Raw genomic sequence first — 6,440 nt, 5'->3', positions numbered from 1 at the left:
ATGTGGCACCGGACAGTCCGGTGCAGCACCGGACAGTCCGGTGCCCCTCTGACTTCTGCTCTGACACTCTGAATTCAACTGTACACTTTGCAGAGTCGACCGTTGCGCGCAGATGACCGTTGCTCCGCTGGCACACCGGACAGTCCGGTGTACACCGGACAGTCCGGTGTACACCGGACAGTCCGGTGAATTTTAGCGGACGAGCCGTTGGCGTTTCCCGAGGCTGGCGAGTTCCCGAGGCCGATCTCCCTTGGCGCACCGGACACTGTCCGGTGTACACCGGACAGTCCGGTGAATTATAGCCGAGTCGCCTCTGGGAATTCCCGAAGGTGGAGAGTTTAAGGCTGAGTCCCCCTGGTGCACCGGACATGTCCGGTGGCACACCGGACAGTCCGGTGCGCCAGACCAGGGGTGCCTTCGGTTGCCCCTTTGCTCCTTTGTTGAATCCAAAACTTGGTCTTTTATTGGCTGAGTGTGAACCTTTTATACCTGTATAATCTATACACTTGGGCAAACTAGTTAGTCCAAAGATTTGTGTTGGGCAATTCAACCACCAAAAATAAATAGGGACTAGGTGTAAGCCTAATTCCCTTTCAATCTCCCCCTTTTTGGTGATTGATGCCAACACAAACCAAAGCAAATATAGAAGTGCATGATTGAACTAGTTTGCATAATGTAAGTGTAAAGGTTGCTTGGAATTGAGCCAATATAGCTACTTACAAAATATGCATGGAATGTTTCTTTCTTATTTGGTATTTTGGACCACGTTTGCACCACAAGTTTTGTTTTTGCAAATTCTTTTTGTAAATCCATTTCAAAGATCTTTTGCAAATAGTCAAAGGTAAATGAATAAGAGTTTGTAAAGCATTTTCAAGATTTGAAATTTTCTCCCCCTGTTTCAAATGCTTTTTCTTTGACTTAACAAAACTCCCCCTAAATGAGATCCACCTCTTAGTGTTCAAGAGGGTTTTGATATATCATTTTTGAAATACTACTTTCTCCCCCTTCTTGAACATAATAGGATATCAATTGAAAATTTCTCTTTGAAAGACTAAGTTTTTGAAATTGGCGGTGGTGCGGTCCTTTTGCTTTGGGCTAATACTCTCTCCCCCTTTGGCATGAATCGCCAAAAACGGAGTCAGCAGAGCCCATTGATAACTTTTCTCTCTCTCCCTTTGGCAAAAATATATGAGTGAAGATTATACCATAATTGGAGAGCTAGTGTGGAGTGATGGCGAAGGTTAGATAATACCGATAGAGTTTAGTGGAAGCCTTGACTTCGCCGAAGACTCCATTTCCCTTTCAATCTACGACTTAATTATAGAGATCACTTGAAAGCACATTAGTCGTAGACATAAAGAGATATGATCAAAAAGATATATTAAATTAAGCATGATCATAGTTCTATACAACATAGATTGCTCCCCTAAATATGTGCATGGAGAGAAAGAACACATAGTTTGGCCTAAAATGCCAATTGCACATAATTAGGTTAATGAGAACATATCTAAATCATATAGAATGTGAAGTGCATTGTGTCATAGGATAAGTGTGATGCTCATGACAGTTTATGCACTACTGAAAGCATGTTACAAATATTTTAAGCATTTTCCCTTAAGGATTTCAAAGAGGCTTAAGGACCATCCACCTTTGAGACAAAGGCAGCTTATCCTCATTACAAGGTCAAGCTTTAAGCTCTTTGACAATAAGATTACTTCATCCAGGTTAACAAAGATGCATAAATGCAAGAATGAAATGTTTGAGAGGTTAAACTAGGTATGAAGCAGGGAAAAAGTGCAAAGGACATGCTTTCTCTTCCTTTTATACAAGATATGTAAAGAAAGTATAGAAAAAGGAAGATTTAGGTACAAGTTTGAATGAAAGGAAGTGGTTTTACCCTTTTGTACCTTCACATAGAGACGCTCTCTTCATTGTGCTTTGTCTTTAGTCTTGGTTGCTTAAGACCTATACTTAATGACAATATGTGGAAATACTTTGCACAAGAGAGAGTTCTATAACTAGTGATTTTTTTTTCAAGTTATTGTTAGCATATATCAAATGGATCACAAGTTGCATAAATGAATCATGAATTCTCCTTTTTCCTTAGTGCATACCAATTGAAATCAAATTCAAACTACATGAGGCACTAAGAAGCATAAGTGATAATTGAAGTTGTTCAATGATCAACCAATATGCGATCAAGAAAACAACAAAGGCATTATATTTTCAATCAAGCTTAAAAATAGGAGAATCCAATAAGCATGCTACTTTTAGAAATGAAAGCAACAATCCTTGATAAAAGCGATATTACTTTAACAAGTTTGATTGATGTGAAGTAGCATACTATATGAGAAACATTATTCTCATGCAAGAGACTATATGAAATTACTAAGATAAAGCAATAGTCTCAACATAATCAAAATATAATAATGGACTTCCCCTAAAGATATGCATCAAGTAATTTAAAGAAATGATTTCGATGCATTCATTTTTAAGGACATAAAGGGGGAAGCATTATACATTTTGATCAAGGCTCATAAATTTTGCAACAAATAACTTAAGCCTGGTAACCTCATAATGAAAAAGGATTTAGAATGCTTACAACCACACCATTGATTGTTGTGAAAACCTTATTGTCCAAGTAGGTGTTGTTGTCCTTGATGTTCTTTCTTTTTCATTTGAGTGTCCTCCCTTTATATTTGTCTCTTTTTCCTTCCAAACTTATTGAAAATACTCAAGAGACATGTTAATAGCGCAAGGGAGTATATGGTGAAAGATGATTACTTTAGATAATTAGCATACAAAATTCATCATCCACAAGTCCTCATGTGGCACCGGACAGTCCGGTGCAGCACCGGACAGTCCGGTGCCCCTCTGACTTCTGCTCTGACACTCTGAATTCAACTGTACACTTTGCAGAGTCGACCGTTGCGCGCAGATGACCGTTGCTCCGCTGGCACACCGGACAGTCCGGTGTACACCGGACAGTCCGGTGAATTTTAGCGGACGAGCCGTTGGCGTTTCCCGAGGCTGGCGAGTTCCCGAGGCCGATCTCCCTTGGCGCACCGGACACTGTCCGGTGTACACCGGACAGTCCGGTGAATTATAGCCGAGTCGCCTCTGGGAATTCCCGAAGGTGGATAGTTTAAGGCTGAGTCCCCCTGGTGCACCGGACATGTCCGGTGGCACACCGGACAGTCCGGTGCGCCAGACCAGGGGTGCCTTCGGTTGCCCCTTTGCTCCTTTGTTGAATCCAAAACTTGGTCTTTTTATTGGCTGAGTGTGAACCTTTTATACCTGTATAATCTATACACTTGGGCAAACTAGTTAGTCCAAAGATTTGTGTTGGGCAATTCAACCACCAAAAATAAATAGGGACTAGGTGTAAGCCTAATTCCCTTTCACTAGGGCGTTGTGTGGAATTTGGAGAGGATTTGATCTCTTTGGTGTGTCTAGAATTGAATGCTAGAGCTCTTGTAAGTAGTTGGGAAGTGGAAAACTTGGATGCAATGAATGGTGGGTGGTTGAGGTATTTATAGCCCCAACCACCAAACTAGCCGTTTGGTGAGGTTGTCTGTTCGATGGCGCACCGGACAGTCCGGTGCACACCGGACCTTGTTGTATTCCTCCTTGCTTAGAGAGGCAAGGAGTATAGTTGTAGCTTGAGAGTTGAAGTGCTCGATTTGGGCCACTTCGTCCGTATCGTAGTCTTCATCCCCTGCGGATGGTACCTGTGCTCCAAACTCAACAACATTCCATATACTTTTGTGGAGTGAGGTTAGATGAAATTTCATTAAATCACTCCACCTTGCATAATCTTCGCCATCAAAGGTTGGCGGTTTGCCTAATGGAACGGAAAGTAATGGAGTAGGTCTAGATGTACGAGGATAGTGCAAGGGGATCTTACTAAACTTCTTGCGCTCTTGGCGCTTAGAAGTTACGGACGGCGCATCGGAGTCGGAGGTCGATGTTGATGAAGTGTCGGTCTCGTAGTAGACCACCTTCCTCATTCTCTTGTGCTTGTCGCCTTTCCAATGCGACTTGTGGGAAGAAGATTTTTCCTTCTTCTCTTTGTGGTGAGAAGAAGATCTTTTCTCCTTCCGTTTGGAGGAGTCCTTCTTCTTCTCCTTCCTCTTGGTGCGGGACTCTTCCGTTGAAGTGCTCCCTTGGCTCGTAGTGGGCTTGTCGCCGATCTCCATCTCCCTCTTGGTGTGATCTCCCGACATCACTTCGAGCGGTTAGGCTCTAATGAAGCACCGGGCTCTGATACCAATTGACGCCTCCAAGCTCGACAATGAGGAGATGGCTTTAATCATCAAAAGCTTTTGCCAAATCCTCAAGCAATGGAAGGGGAAGGATTACAAGTCCCGTTCCAAGAAGGTGTGCTACAAATGTGGTAAGCCCGGTCATTTCATTGCAAAATGTCCTATATCTAGTGATAGTGACAGGGGCGACGACAAGAAGGGCAAGAGGAGAGAAAAGAAGAGGTACCACAAGAAGAGGGGCGGCGATGCCCACGTATGCCACGAGTGGAACTCCGACGAGAGCTCCACCGACTCCTCCGACGACGACGAGGACGCCGCCAACATCACCGTCACCAAGGGACTCCTCTTCCCCAACGTCGGCCACAAGTGCCTCATGGCAAAGGACGGCAAAAGGAAGAAGGTTAAATCTAAATCCTCCACCAAATATGAATCCTCTAGTGATGATAATGCTAGTGATGAGGAGAATAATTTGCGTACCCTTTTTGCCGACCTAAACATGCAACAAAAGAAAAAATTAAATGAATTGATTAGTGCTATTCATGAGAAGGATGATCTCTTGGACTCTCAAGAGGACTTCCTTATTAAGGAAAACAAAAAGCATGTTAAGGTAAAAAATGCTTATGCTCTACAAGTTGAAAAATGTGAAAAATTGTCTAGTGAGCTAAGCACTTGCCATGAGACTATAGACAACCTTAGAAATGAAAATGCTAGATTAATTGCCAAGGTTGATTCTCATGTTTGTGATGCTTCAAGTCCCAATCTTAGAAATGATAATGATGATTTGCTTGCTAAGATTAAGGAATTGAATGATTCTCTTGCTAGCCTTAGAGTAGAAAATGAAAATTTGATTGCTAAGGCTAAAGATTTTGATGTTGGCAATACTATTATTTCCGACCTTAGAACTAAGAATGATATGTTGCATGCTAAGGTTGTAGAATTAAAATCTTGCAAACCCTCTACATCTACCGTTGAGCACACTTCTATTTGTACTAGATGTAGAGATGTTGTTATCAATGCTATTCATGATCACATGGCTTTAATTAAACAACAAAATGATCATATAGCATTATTAGATGCTAAAATTGCCGAGCATAACCTAGAGAATGAAAAGTTTAAATTTGCTAGAAGTATGCTCTACAATGGGAGACGCCCTGGCATCAAGGATGGCATTGGCTTCCAAAGGGGAGACAATGTCAAACTTAATGCCCCTCCAAAGAATTTATCTAACTTTGTTAAGGGCAAGGCTCCCATGCCTCAAGATAACGAGGGTTACATTTTATACCCTGCCGGTTATCCCGAGAGCAAAATTAGGAGAACTCATTCTAGGAAGTCTCACTCTGGCCCTAATCATGCTTTTATATATAAGGGTGAGACATCTAGCTCTAGGCAACCAACCCATGCCAAGTTGCCTAAAAGGAAAACTCCTAATGCATCAAATGATCATGACATTTCATTCAAAACTTTTGATGCATCCTATGTTTTGACTAACAAATCCGGCAAGGTAGTTGCCAAGTTTGTTGGGGGCAAACACAAGGGCTCCAAGACTTGTGTTTGGGTACCCAAAGTTCTTGTTTCTAATGCCAAAGGACCCAAAACCGTTTGGGTACCTAAAGTCAAGAACTAAATTTGTTTTGTAGGTTTATGCATCCGGGGGCTCAAGTTGGATCATCGACAGCGGGTGCACAAACCACATGATAGGGGAGAAGAAGATGTTCTCCTCCTACGAGAAAAACCAACATCCCCAACTGAAAGTCGCCTAGAGGTGGGGTGAATAGGGCGAAACTAAAATTCTCAAAAATAATCACAACTACAAGCCGGGTTAGCGTTAGAAATATAATAGAGTCCACGAGAGAGGGTGCAAAACAAATCGCAAGCGAATAATGAAGTGAGACACGCGGATTTGTTTTACCGAGGTTCGGTTCTCTCAAACCTACTCCCCGTTGAGGAGGCCACAAAGGTCGGGTCTCTTTCAACCCTTACCCTCTCTCAAACGGTCCCTCGGACCGAGTGAGCTTCTCTTTCTCAAATCACTTGGAACACAAAGTTCCCACAAGGACCACCACAAATTTGGTGTCTCTTGCCTCAATTACAAGTGAGTTTGATCGCAATGAAAGAATCAAGAAAGAAGAAAGCAATCCAAGCGCAAGAGCTCGAAAGAACACAAGCAAATCTCTC

The sequence above is a fragment of the Zea mays genome, chromosome 6 (genome assembly GCF_902167145.1).
Source record: "Zea mays cultivar B73 chromosome 6, Zm-B73-REFERENCE-NAM-5.0, whole genome shotgun sequence".
Classification (NCBI taxonomy): Eukaryota; Viridiplantae; Streptophyta; class Magnoliopsida; order Poales; family Poaceae; genus Zea; species Zea mays.
This window is presented reverse-complemented; position numbering follows the sequence as displayed.